The 14,388-nt window shown below is 41.8% G+C and overlaps 1 pseudogene; it reads left to right on the forward strand.

Moving 5' to 3' along the window:
* Window positions 1-2,280: 2,280 nt before the first annotated feature.
* On the forward strand, window positions 2,281-2,718 carry Ube2d3-ps1 (ubiquitin-conjugating enzyme E2D 3, pseudogene 1; annotated as a pseudogene).
* The last annotated feature ends 11,670 nt before the right edge of the window (window positions 2,719-14,388 follow it).

Genomic DNA, 14,388 nt, shown 5'->3' on the forward strand with positions numbered 1-14,388 from the left:
AAAACAACAGCCTACAGAGTGGGAAAAGATCCTTACCAACCCTACATCTGACAGAGGGCTATCCAAAATAAATAAAGAACTCATGAACTTCGATGCCAAAAAACCAAATAACTCAATTAAAAATGGAGTACAGAGCTAAACAGAGAATTCTCAACAGAGGAATCTCTATTAGCTGAGAAGCACTTAAAAAGTAATCAGCATCCTTATTAGTCATCACGGAAATGCAAATCAAAACAACTCTGAGTTTCCATCTTATCAACTAACAGAATGGCTAAGATCAAAACTCAGGTGACAGCACATGCTGCCAAGGATGTGGAGCGGGGGGAATGAATATTCCTCCATTGCTAGAATGCAAACTTGTACAGCCACTTTGGAAATCAATTTAGTGGTTTTTTTTTTTTGAAAATTGGGAATAGCTCTACCTCAAGTGCCACCTATATCACTCCTGGGCATAGACCCAAAAGATGCCCCACTATACCACAGAGACACTTGCTCAACTATGTTCATAGCAGCTTTATTCATAATAGCCAGAAACTGGAAACAACCTAAATGTTCTTCAACTGAAGAATGGATACAGAAAATGTGGTACATTTATACAGTAGAATACCACTCAGCTATTAAAAACAATTGCCATGGAATTTGCAGGCAAATTGAAAGAACTTGAAATTATCATCCTGAGGGAGGTCACCCAGACACAGAAAAATATGTATGGTATGTACTCACTTATAAGTGGATATTAGCCATAAAGTACAGGATAACCATGCTATAATTAACAGACCCAAAGAAGCTAAGTAACAAAGAGGGCCCAAGGAAGAATACATGAATCTAACTTGAAAGAGGAAATGAAATAGACATCAGAGGTGGAGGGAGAGAGGGAACTGGGTGGGAGAGGGTATGGGTAGGGGAATGGAGGTGCAAATCAAGTATGGGGAGGGAAGTTGAGAGGGCTTAGAGACGGGAAATGGTTGAGGGGCATCTCTGGGACAAGTTAGAGACTTGGGACTGGGGAGGTTCCCAGGAGTCTAAGGGGATGATCCTAACTGAGACTCCTAGCAGCAGGGGAGGTAGAAGCTGATGTGGCCACCTTATATAGCCAGGGGGACTTCCAACGGTGGGAGGGGACACCAACCCACCCACAAAATTTTGACCCAAAATTTGCCCTGCCTACAAGATGTACAGAGATAAAGATGGAGCAAAGATTGAGTAGATGCCCCAACAATGACTGGACCAACTTGAGACTCACCCATAGGGGATAGTCAACCCCTGACACTATTAATGATAATCTGTTATGCTTACAGACAGAAGCCTAGCACAACTGACATATGAGCAGCTACACCTAACAGCCAATGGAAACAGATGTAGAGACCCACAGCCAAACAGTAGATAGAGCTTAGAGAGTGTTGTGTGTGAGTGAGTTGGGGAAAGGATTGAGAGACATGAAAAGATAGAGACTCCACAGAAAGATGAACAGAGTCAACTTAATTGGATGTTTGAGAGCTTCGAGAAACTAAACCACAAACCAAAAATATGCATGGGTTGTACCTATGCCCCCTACACATACGTAGTAGATGTGTAGCATGGTCTCCATGATGTTCCCATAACAAGTAAAACAGGTAGGGTTGGGGGTGTGATGGGGTGGGAGAGAGATAAGACTCTGATTCTGTTGCCTCCCTTCAGAGCCCTTTTCTCTAGCTGTGTTGCCATGTCTGACCTCAGTGGGAAAGTATGCACCTCATCCTATTTTAACTTGATGTGCCAGGGAGGATTGGTACCCATGGGGAAGGGGGAAGGGGGAGTGAGAGTGGGACTGTGAGGAAAGGAGGGAGGATGTAAAGTCATTAAGTAAATAAATTAGCAAGAAGAAGAAGAAGAGGAGGAGGAGGAGGAGGAGGAGGAGGAGGAGGAGGAAGAAGAAGAAGAAGAAGAAGAAGAAGAAGAAGAAGAAGAAGAAGAAGAAGAAGAAGAAGAAGAAGAAGAAGAAGAAGAAGAAGAAGAAGAAACAGGATTGATTCAAATTTATTCAGGAATACTAGTTATTTCGAATAAGCCCTATAGAATTATGTACATGAATCAAAAAATCCTTTCATCAAAGCTAGAAAGAGAGCACAAAACTGACCATAAGTCATTGAATACCTGGAGCTCCATCCCAAGAGCCTATGTCTGGCAGAGCTGGTGTGAGAAAAAGAGGCAATCCTTCCCTGCTGCAGGAATAATCAAGCATGTTGGCTGGACCTTGAGTACACATCAGGATAGTGAGGGGCCTGGCAAAAAGCACAGACTATGGCACTGAAAGAAATTAATAAGGGACTTAGTGATTTGGCTTATGACCCTCCAGCACAATGTTTTGCAGGTCCAGTTGGAGATGACATGTTTCATTGGCAAGCCACGATTATGGGACTTAATGACAGCCCCTGTCAAGGTGGTGCATTCTTTTTGACAATTCATTTTCTTACACACTACCCCTTCAAACCACCTATGAAAACAATAAAAATTTATCATCTAAATATCAACAGTAATGGCAGCATTTGTCTTGATATTCTCAGATCACAGTGTCTCTGGCTTTAACTAGTTTCTAAATTTCTTCTATCCATTTGTTCACTGCTATCTGATCCAAACCCAGATGACATCCTAGTGCGAGAGCCTGCATGGATCTCTGAAACAGACAGAGGTAAGTACAACAGAATATCTCAGGAATAGACTCAGAAGTATGCCATGTGACGCTGCCTTAAAGTCAGAATAATTTGCATTACAGCTGGAATGAACTTTAAACTGCTGCACCTTTTTTGACCTCATTTTTTTAATTTTAAATTTTGTTTATCTCCCCCCATTCATTCATGTGCTTACCTGAGAAGACTTAAGTTATTTAAGCCTTGGATAATAACTGATTTTACAAACTATAAAGTAGTTACAAGAGAACAATTGTCCAAGATTGAGATTTAAAAAAGAAAAAACTGGAGGAGGTAGATTATGTGGCCAACATCTTCACTCTAACTTGATTATGAGACTAAACCAATTCTCATTGCTCTAACATGCTGAAGAAACCATCTGAGGGTGAGGGAAATGGATGCTCAACTGTCACATCAAAGGAAACAGCATTATTCTAGCAGCACCCAATCTTAGAGATTTGAGGTTACAAGATATACTTTATGCTCATGACTGATTTGACTGGAGAAGTGGTATTGAATTATAGCATCAGCAGAACAGACATGTGATGTATTTTATGCATGTCAATAAAGGAATGACCTGTTCTTGTTCTATGGAGAATGGAAATTGGAAGTCACACCCCGCTGTATTCCAAAATAGAGCCTCAAACATTTTGTAATTTTCATTTAAATAGTTTGGAGGCTTGGAGTTATTAATATATCTTCCAATACTATTTAATATCACACTAAATAAATGATGCAAGTTTTCAATGGATGAGTGATCAACTAATAGCTCTCCTAGTAATTGATTTATTTTTCTACAATAAAGTTACATAAACCAATGAGTTAGCTGAGTGAATTAATCAGTATTGGAAACAATCCTTTGTAAGTGCAAAGCTGTTTTTGTATATACTGTTAGGATTTGCTTCATTTTTTTACTTCAAATTATGATGTAAAGTTCAAAGGAGTGAATATATTGTAATGTTCAGTTCAAGTGCACAATCTGTTACAGGTTGACACATTGCTTGATCTGATTTATGCAGAATTGTTAAGCTAATCAAATAGTGTAGCTTTCATATACTGCACGTGATACTGGCCACCTTAGCATTCATAAATGGACTAGGATCCAGCAGCTTTGAAACATGGATATGGAATTTTAGAAATTTATTTTCCTGATGCTTCATCTTGTACACTTAGTATTATATGTGTGCGTGTGTGTGTGTGTGTGTGTGTGTGTGTGTGTTCTAATGCTTTGAATTAATTAGAAATCTGCCTGTCCAAAAGCTGAAGGTCCTTGTCCCAAATTGGTTTTTTTATCAATCAATAAAGAGCCAATGTTCAATGGCTGGGCAAAGAAAGAGAGAAAAGGAGAAGTTTTAGATTTGCAGGGACTAGGAACTGGAAGAGAGGAAGAAGGGAGATCACTATGATTGGGAAGAAGAAAGACAAGACCTCCATCATATGAGAATCAGGGAGTGACCATAAGGGCCATTTCCCCAATTTTATTTAGGACAGCAGAGATGAAATATAGATTTTAAAGGATGTTAGCTCAGGAGTACCTGAGGGAAGTATTTGTTAATAGTAAGATTAGAAGCATCCAACCATTAAGCTAGTCAATGCATATTTAAATTAACTGGTGTATCAGTGTGTGTGTGTGTGTGTGTGTGTGTGTGTGTGTGTGTGTGTGTGTGTGTTTCATTCGCAAACTCAGATTGGTCTTGGGCGGGTGCACGCGTGCAACCGATTGGGACACTAAAGCAGTTAGCTAAACTCACCACTACATTACTACTATTATTATTATTACTATTATTACTTGGGAGCAATAATGAGTCAACATGTACAAAAATAAAGTACTGTTTTGGTGTAGGAGAAAATACTTTCATTGGGGTAGTCATTTAGAGAAAGTTGTGGAGGTAACAGGTGCCTTCCGGTTTTCTGTCTGTGCCCAGAGCTGACACTGTATGTCTTAGTCAGGGTTTCTATTCCTGCACAAACATCATGACCAAGAAGCAAGTTGGGGAGGAAAGGGTTTATTCAGCTTACACTTCCACATTGCTGTTAATCACTAAAGGAAATTAGGACTGGAATTCAAGAAGGTCAGGAAGCAGAAGCTGATACAGAGACCATGGAGAGATATTTCTTACTGGCTTTCTTTCCCAGGCTTGCTCAGCTTGCTTTCTTATAGAACCCAAGACCACCAGCCCAGGGATGGCACTACCAACAATGGGCTGGGTCCTCCCACCTTGACCACTAGTTGAGAAAATGCCTTACAGCTGGGTCTCATCAAGGCATTTCCACAACTGAGACTCCTTTTTTTGTGATAACTTCAGCTTGTGTCAAGTTAACACACAAAATTAGCCGGTACACTGGGTTGTAGCTCTCTGTGCCCTGTTCTTGCTGGCAGAGAGCTGATCTTCCACGAGTGCTGACACACCTGAGAGCACAGGTAATGCTACCATTTCTGCTCTGTGGGATTCTCCTAGAGCCCTCAGGACACAGGATAAGAGGAGCAGTCTGGGCCAGGATTCTTCCAGTTTTCAACTATGCCCGGAGCTGACCCTTTGTCTCAGCTCTCTGTACCCAGATCCCGCCAGGAGAGGGGTGGACTCTGAGGAGTAAGGACACACAGACATACAGGAAAATCAAGCCACTATCAGAGACAGCAAGACCAGCTAACACCAGAGATAACCAGATGGCGAGAGGCAAGTGTAAGAACCTAAGCAACAGAAACCAAGGCCACTTGGCATCTTCAGAACCCAGTTCTCCCACCACAGAAAGTCCTGGTTACCCCAACACACCAGAAGAGCAAGATTCTGATTTAAAATCACATCTCATGATGATGTTAGAGGACTTTAAGAAGACTATAAATAACTCCCTTAAAGAAATACAGGACAGGCAAGACCTGCAGAGTGGCCTAGGACAGGACTCTTCCAGTCTCCATTTGTGCCCAGAGCTGGAGCTGTCTCACAGCCCTCAGACAAATCCTTCCTAAAGAGAGCTTGTCTTCCAGGAGCAGGAGGGCTCCTAAGTCCACAGCCCACAGGTGGGACCCCACTTTCTCTCCATTGACTGTCCAGAGAGAGACCTGCCGGGAGTGCACAGGGCTCAAGAAACCCAGGGCAGCCTGGGATAGGACACTTCCTGTCTCCATCTGTGCCCAGAGCTGGGCAGTTTCACAACCCTCAAAACAAAACCTGCCTGCAGAGAGCTGATCTGTCAGGAGCAAGAGGGCTCTCACTCCAAAGATCACAGGCTCACAGGCTCACAGGCTCACAGGACCACAGAAGAGACAAGCTCCAGGCAGAGACAACAAGACCAACTAACATCATAGATAACCAGATGGCAAGAGGCAAGAACAATAACGTAAGCAACAGAAACCAAGACTACTTGGCATCATCAGAGTCCAGTTTTCCCACCACAGCAACTACTGGATACCCCAACACACCAGAAAAGCAAGATTGAAATTTAAAATCACATCTCATGACGGTGATAGAGGACTTTAAAAAGGCCATAAATTACTCCTTTAAAGAAATACAGGACAACACAGGTAAACCAGTAGAAGCCCTTAAAGAGGAAAGACAAAAATCCCTTAAAGAATTACAGGAAAACACAACCAAACAGGTGAAGGAATTGATCAAAACCATCCAGGATCTAAAAATAAAAATAGACACAATAAAGAAATCACAAAGGAAGACAACCCTGGAGATAGGAAAGAGATCAGAAGTCATAGAGGCAAACATCACCAACAGAATACAAAAGATAGAAGAGAGAATCTCAGGGGCAGAAGATACCATAGAAAACATTGACACAACTGTCAAAGAAAATGCAAAAAGCTCGTAATCCAAAAGATCCGGGAAATCCAGGACACAATGAGAAGACCAAACCTAAGGATAATAGGTATAGAAGAGAGCGAAGACTCCCAACTTAAACAGCCAGTATTTATCTTCGACAAAATTATAGAAGAAAACTTTCCTAACCTAAACAAGAGAGATGCACATAAACATACAAGAATCCTTCAAGATGAAGATGCCCTTCAAGAGAGGAGTGATACATTTACACAATGGAGTACTACTCAGCTATTCAAAACAACAACTTCATGAAACTCATAGGCAAATGGATTGAGCTAGAAAATATCATCCTGAGTAAGATAACCCAGTCACAAAAGAACACACATGGCATACACTCACTGAAGTGGATATTAGCCAAAAAGCTTGGAATACCCAAGATACAATTCACAAACTACATGAAGCTCAAGAAGAACAAAGACCAAAGAGTGGATGCTTCAGATTTTCTTAGAAGGGGGAACAAAAATACTCACAGGAGGAAGTATGGAGGCAAAGTTTGGAGCAGAGACTGAAGGGAAGACCATCCAGAGACTGCCCCACTTGGGGGATTCATCCCATATACAGATACCAAACCTAGACAATATTGCAGATGCCAAGAATTGCTTGTTGACGGGAGCCTGATATAGCTGTCTCCTGTGAGGCTCTGCCAGAGCATGACAAATACAGAGGCGAATGCTCACTGCCAGCTATTAAACCGAGAATGAGGTCCCCAATGGAGGTTAGAGAAAGGACTGAAGTAGCTCAAGGGGTTTGCAACCCCATAAGAAGAACACAATTATCAACCAACCAGAACCCCCCACCCCCGTTAGAGCTCCCATGGACTAAACCCCAAGAGTACACAAGGATGGACCTATGGCTCATCAACATGTGTAGTAGAGAATGTCCTTGTTGGGCATCAATGGGAGGGTAGGCCCTTGTTCCTGTCAAGGCTTAATGCTCCAGTGTAGGGGAATGTCAGGACAGGGAGGTGGGGGGAGTGGTTGGGTGAGTGAGGGAGCACCCTCATAGAAGCAGGGGGAGGGGGAGGCGTTAGCGAGTTTCTGGATGGGAAACGGGGAACGGGAATAACATTTAAAATGTAAGTTTAAAAATATCCAAGAAAATAAGAAAAAAAAATCCACCATCATATGACTTGGACTGGACTGACAATTAGTGTATCAGTGGGAATTGATCTGGGAAAAGAAAGAAAATCGTGGAGGTACATAATTTGTTATATCATATTTGTAAATTTGGTTTTCAGCACCTCCATGTGTCTGGGATAACATCTTTCCCTAAGATTGTGAACTTAGGTTATAATGAATTAGAATATAGAAGAGCTTACTTATTTTTATCTCTCTGAAGGAATGACACCTTTCTTTCTCCCCCTTCTCTCCCTCTCCCTCTTCCTCTGCCACCCCCACACATACACACATGAAAAAAGAAAATCTGTTTATTGGAAGGAAATCTTCCTGCCAAAAAGATCATCTAATTATGGAAGATCAAAAATACAATATTTGTTGGAAATTAGTGTTTCTATAGTCAAGTTATTACTTTAAACACCATTTTAAACATATATATATGTGTATATATATGTGTATATATATATGGCAGAACATAGGTGTTGAAGTATTTGTTTGTAATTAAAGAATTAGTGATATGTTGTGCCTTTTACCTAACACCTAATTGTTCTTACTTTAATCTGTTTTAAATGCTTATTTTCTTTATATATGCATATATACATGAATATACATATATTTCTTCAAGCAGTTTTATTTCTTTAAGCAGGTACCCTAGAGATAAAATATGAATCCTTTCTTCATGATAGTTTTCTATAAATCTTATATTCACTTTTTTCTGTAAGAATGCTTGAACCTTCAGAAATTTAGTGTCACTCCTGTGCTTCCATGGGAAGATGCAGACAGTCTGTTGCTTAGGAGCTGAACGACTGGCACTTAATCTTTCTCTCCTAAGTCTCTAATATGGGAAACATAAGAAGAGGTAGACTCGAATGGTCAAGAAATGAAGAGTTTGAGATATATTGAAGTTGCCTGTTTGGTGGGTGTGGGAAGGAGACAGAGTGGTCCTCTGCTAGGCATGAATCCTCACTATTGCTTTGTATGCCCTATTGACCTCCTGGAGTACTTAGAACATGCCCGAACTCACTCCCATTTAGTCAACTCTTGTAAGGACTTACCTCAGTGTCACTTTTGAGATTTTGAAGGTTAAAGCTAAATGTGAGCTGTTAGGACCGCTCAACCAATGCAGTGCAGAAACTGGTTTCACTAGCATGCAATTAGCATGAAAGGAAAAGAAAACTTCTAGAAGCAGTTTGAAAGCTAGAATATCTATTTAGATAAAATTGGAACTAGAAAATATATTAATAATTAACATTGAATTATCCTCATTCTATTATTACTATTTACCTATCTGCTTCATTTATATGTCTGTGTATCAATAACTTCTACAAGAATATAATAGTAATCACAAAATGACTGCATACCAGGCAGTTATTATTAGATTTTAATAAAATAAGTTTAAAATCTTTACAATAGAAAACTACAAATGTCCCAATTAATTCAAAATAATAAACTGACCATTCATACACAGTAAGTATGATTGTTTATATTGATTATAAAAGTGACAGGATCTAGAATCACCTTGGAGACAAATGTCTGGGGATATCTGTGAAGGGTTTTCTAGATTAATTAAATTTAAATTAATTAGTTTAAAAAATTAAATTAATTAATTAAAATTAATGCAGGTGAGATCTTCTCTCATGGTCCAACTCAATAAAAATGAGAAGAGAAAGTGAGCACCAGTATTCCTCTCTCATTGCTTCCTGACTGCAGGTGACCACCTGGGTTCGTGTTCTTTTCCTGCACACTACTATTTCTTTCTTGTCATGATGGAACGTATCACCTAAAACTGTAAACTGTAATATATTGTCCCTCCCTTAAACTGCTTCACGTTAGATATTTTGTCATAGCAATAAGAAAAATCACCAATCCAGAGCATTGGTATGCAGAAATAGATTTGATGATGTGATGAGCCTTACTGTGTGAAATGTGGGAGAGTTTGAGACTTTGGACTAGAAAATCCCTCCAGTGCTATAAGTAGCCCTTACTGGTCTGTTCTGGTCAGAGATTGAAAGTCCAGAAGTCCAGCATAAATATTGACAATGAAGGTGTAGCCCATGAAATGTCAAGGGGGATCAAAAACTGTGTTAAGAACCAGCCTAGAAGCCACCTGTGTGGTATCCTTGCCATTAATCGTCTGCAATCTGTGCCCTGAGAATTTTAACCAAGTTAAATATAGGAATAATGGACTAATCTGTTTGGCAGAGAAAATATGCCAAGAAAACTAGCTCGCTACCCTTATTAAGGTCTCCGGGAAGGGGAATAAAAGACACAGGTGGGGCACAAAAATAGAAAGAATGTGGATTGTAGGATTGTGAGGACCCCATGCTCCAGCGCAGGGTGTGACTACTTGGCAAGGCAGAACACAGAAGTTTGACTGCACATACCCCACGCCATCACTGGGTGGGTATTAGGCCAAAGGGAAGCCCCAGGACACTTCGAGGGTTTGGGAAAGCGCAGTCTGAGGCATAGGACAGCTAGAGCTGGCTAGGGGATCTGCCAGCCTGCGAAGGGGGTGGGGGACGTGTGGTTCCCAGGCTTTTGGACACCCAGTCTCTGCTGGAAGTCACAGCTGAGCTGAGAAGGAATCTGGGCCCAACCGACTGGATCTAGCCTGGGACAGGGGGGCGGGGTGGGGGTGAGCTCTGGCTGGTCCCAGGGGAAGGGTCCTAGGCTTGAAGGGGAGCAGCTTGAGCATGGTTGCAGTTGTGGCTGGGAGTGCAGAGAGGCCTTCTATGACAAACTAGATGTCAGCTCTGTAGGTGAAGGCCTTCTCCATGGCTCCCCATGACAGATCCCAATGAAAAGAGATAGTCATGGCTTTAAAATATTTGTTGTCATGGTGGAAAATGGATGGATGCATAATTCATACCCCATTTCTCAGTGTGGGTCTGAGAGTAAATACCTTTTGCAAGGAGGAATGTCTGGGAAGGAAAGCTTATTGGCTGGGCCCTCCAGGCCTCTGCATACCTCATTAGAATGACAATCTCTGTCTGGAGCCTTATGTGAACATAGGTCATATCCTTTTCTTCATCTACATGTGGAGGGGCTTGGGGCATTGCCCTTACATGACTGATGGCCACAAATCTATGGAGGCTACTGCTACTGACAGGGGCCTGGTGCCCAGGAGCAGGCGAAGTTCCTACCATCCCTTCAGAGTCTCCAGGGCTTCTAGCTTTAGCTCAACCAGGGACCAGGCTGCTTTTCAGGGTCAGCTGCCCCACAGTGGATTGTCAAGGAAAAGACCTTTTTCCCACATGTTTAAAGTCAGAGACCAGGAAAATGCTGAAAAAGAAGCTCTATGTTAAAAAGAATCCTCTTAATCAAAGAAAGGATTGAAGGAGCTAAAGGGGCTTGCAACCCCATACAAACAATACCAACCAACCAGAGCTCCCGGGGACTAAACCACTACCCAAAGACTACACATGGACAGACCCATGGCTCCAGCTGCATATGTAGCAGAGGATGGCCTTGTTGGGTACCAAAGGGAGGAGAAGCCTGTGGTACTGCCAAGACTGGATCCCTCCAGGGCAGGGGAATGTTGGGGGGGGGGCGGGAATGGGGGATGGTTGGGGAGGGGGAACACCCTTATAGAAGAAGGGGAAAGAGATGGAATAGGGGGATTATGGCTGGGAAAAACAGGAAAGGGAATAACATTTGAAATGTTGACCCGTCCAGCAGGTCCAGTTATTCAGGGTCCCGAAGAGGCTTTCTACCTGTAGGCCAAATGGGGGTGAAGAGAAGAGGGAGACCAAGCAAAAGTTCTGTTGTCAAGGTCTCATTTAATGGGGTGAGCGTTACAGGTTTTAAGGCTTTCTGGTAGGGGGAGTGTCCTTAGTGAAACACAAAGGATGGAGGGAGGAGGGCATTCCAGCAGTGAGAGCAGAAGGTGAAGAGGTCATGCGATGGAGACGCCGGAGTCTGGTGTTTGCTCAGGCTGAAACATCCTGTGAAAGTTATCTTCCTGTGCCGTAAATTCATGGGAGAGGCTTTTGTCCAACACTCTCAAGACTTATGGCAGTCATTTCAAGGTTGAACATCTGTGGTCATGCAGCCAAGAGTCACGTAGACACTTTGAGCCACAAAGTGGCCAGGCCCAAATCCAATACGGCTCCCTACAAAATGTAAATAAAAATATCCAGAGAGAGAGAGAGAGAGAGAGAGAGAGAGAGAGAGAGAGAGAGAGAGACCTCTTTCTCTGAATTGGGACAATGAGAAAGATGCCCAACTCCTCTTATCAAAGGCTCCAACTTATACAAATGAAAATTATTTGTAAAAAGAAGACCTAAACTGAGAACTCTAATGAAGGAATTCCCTGCACCTAGAGTGCTACTACATCAGAAAGTGTTTCCCTAAGATCAATACACACACATTGATGCCAGTCTAGTTTCCAGGCTCCAACAATACTTGGCAGTTTCTGTTTTTGTGGGCATAAAAGATGTAAAGACTGAAGGTGTCATGGAGTCTTTCACCATGGTTCCAGAGAACTACTGAGGCCAGATAATGTGTGAAAGGCTTGGAATTCCAAGAACATGCTATGAGGTCACTATATAAAGCTGTGAAGGCTAATATAGTCGAGAATATTGGAAATGTCAAAACGATGGGATGTGTGCCAAGGAAGGCTGCAGACAGAATGGATCTGGCTCAAGAGAAAAGGTGTGCTTGATTTTGGAAGCAGCACTACATGAGTAGGAGTACATAAGCCCTTCGGAATGCATACATTTTCATCATGAGCCCCAGATACCAAACATGGAGCTGCAGGATTTGGTGTCTGCCCTGCAGAGTTTCTATCTTGATTTGGTGTGATCATTCCTTACTATGCTTCCATACTTCCCTTTGAAATAGGAACATTTGTTTTGTGCTATTTTATTCTTGAAGTAATCTATTTTCCTTTTACTTGTTTTTAATTTTCAAGCACGCATATGCACTGTGCTGTGTATGTTGAAGTTTAGAGGACAACTTGCAGAATCAAGAGTCGGTTCTCTCCTTCCACCCTGTGCGTTCTCAGGATCAAACTGGTTTTCAGGTATGGCAGCAATTATTTTACTCACTGAACAATTTGTTGCCCCCCTCCCTTTTAAACAGAAGGTTATACTTAAGAATTGCCTTGAGTCTCAAAAACGACATGGACTTTGAATTTTAAAATCATGTCAGAACCGTTGAAGCTTGTGAGAACTTTTGGAGTTAGATAGAATGGATACATTATGTATTAGGAGGCCACCATGAGCTTATGGGAACAAAGAGCAAAAGATCTTATTTAAAAATATTATATTTGGAAGGCTTGAATGATGGCCCACTGGTTAAAAGCACTGGCTTCTTTTCTAGAGGATCCAGGTTCAATTCCTAGCATCCAAATAACAGTTCACTGGAAGAGCTTGAAGGGGCTCGAGACCCCATATGTACAACAATGCCAAGCAACCAGAGCTTCCAGGGACTAAGCCACTACCTAAAGACTATACATGGACTGACCCTGGACTCTGACCTCATAGGTAGCAATGAATATCCTAGTAAGAGCACCAGTGGAAGGGGAAGCCCTGGGTCCTGCTAAGACTGAACCCCCAGTGAACTAGACTGTTCGGGGGAGGGCGGCAATGGGGGGAGGGTTGGGAAGGGAATACCCATAAGGAAGGGGAGGGGGGAGGGGGATGTTTGCCCGGAAACCGGAAAAGGGAATAACACTCGAAATGTACATAAGAAATACTCAAGTTAATAAAAAAAAAAAATTCTACCTAAAAAAAAAAAAAAAAAAAAAAAAAGGTAGAATGGAATTAGGAAAAAAAAAAAAAGTTCACAGCCACACAGCCATCTTTAACTCAAGTTTCAGGAAATCTGATGCCATTACCTGGCCTACAAGGGCACTGCCTGTGCATGGTTGGTTGCACAGGCATAGATGAAGGCAAAACATTCATGAACACAAAATACTTTGTTTTGTTTTGTTTTGTTTTGTTTTGTTTTGTTTTGTTTTGTTTGAGACAGGATTTCTCTGTGTAGTCGCATCTGTTCTGGAACTCATTCTGTAGACCAGGTTGGCCTCGAACTCACAGAGATCTGGCTGCCTCTGCCTCCCAAGTGCTAAGATTAAAGGCTTGTGCCATCATTGCCTGGCTAAAATAATATTTTTAAAACAACATGTTTACATGTCAAGTTGACAAGAGGTGGACTTGTGATAGCCTATACTTATAGCTAATTTTACAGCATCTAGAAACACCCTGAGGACAAATGTTTGGGTGTGCAGGGGCAGGGCGAGGGAGTGCAGTTAATAGCTTTGGTTAGCAAAGGTGGGAGACCTAGTTTAACTGCCTGACTGAATGAAAATAAGCAAGTGCGGTATCAGAGCTCATCTCCTGTTGCTTCCTAAATGCAGAAGCATTGGGACCAGCTAGCCTCCTATTTCTTCCATTTCTGTTGCCCCATCTTCCCTGCTATGATGGAATAACTTCCTTAAACTGATTGCCAAAATCATCTCTTATTTCCTTAAATTGTTTCTTGTCAGTTATTTTGACACATCTATGAGAAAAGGAACTAATATAGACATGGTGGTGACTTGGAGAAATTATGGAGTTTGATGTGAGTGAACATGTGTTGACCAGATGGAGATAGATACACATAGTCCAGGTATCTAAAAATTTAAAAAAAATGTGTATGGAGAACTGAGATCCCTATGTGATTAACAAGCAACTGTGGCATACCAGAACTTACAAATATATACTTTATATGATCCATGTTTCACCCTCTGCCTTCCTTCATTGTTACATTCCTCCCCATCACACAAAGAAGACACATCTC

Source organism: Rattus norvegicus, chromosome X (genome assembly GCF_036323735.1).
Source record: "Rattus norvegicus strain BN/NHsdMcwi chromosome X, GRCr8, whole genome shotgun sequence".
Taxonomy (NCBI): domain Eukaryota; kingdom Metazoa; phylum Chordata; class Mammalia; order Rodentia; family Muridae; genus Rattus; species Rattus norvegicus.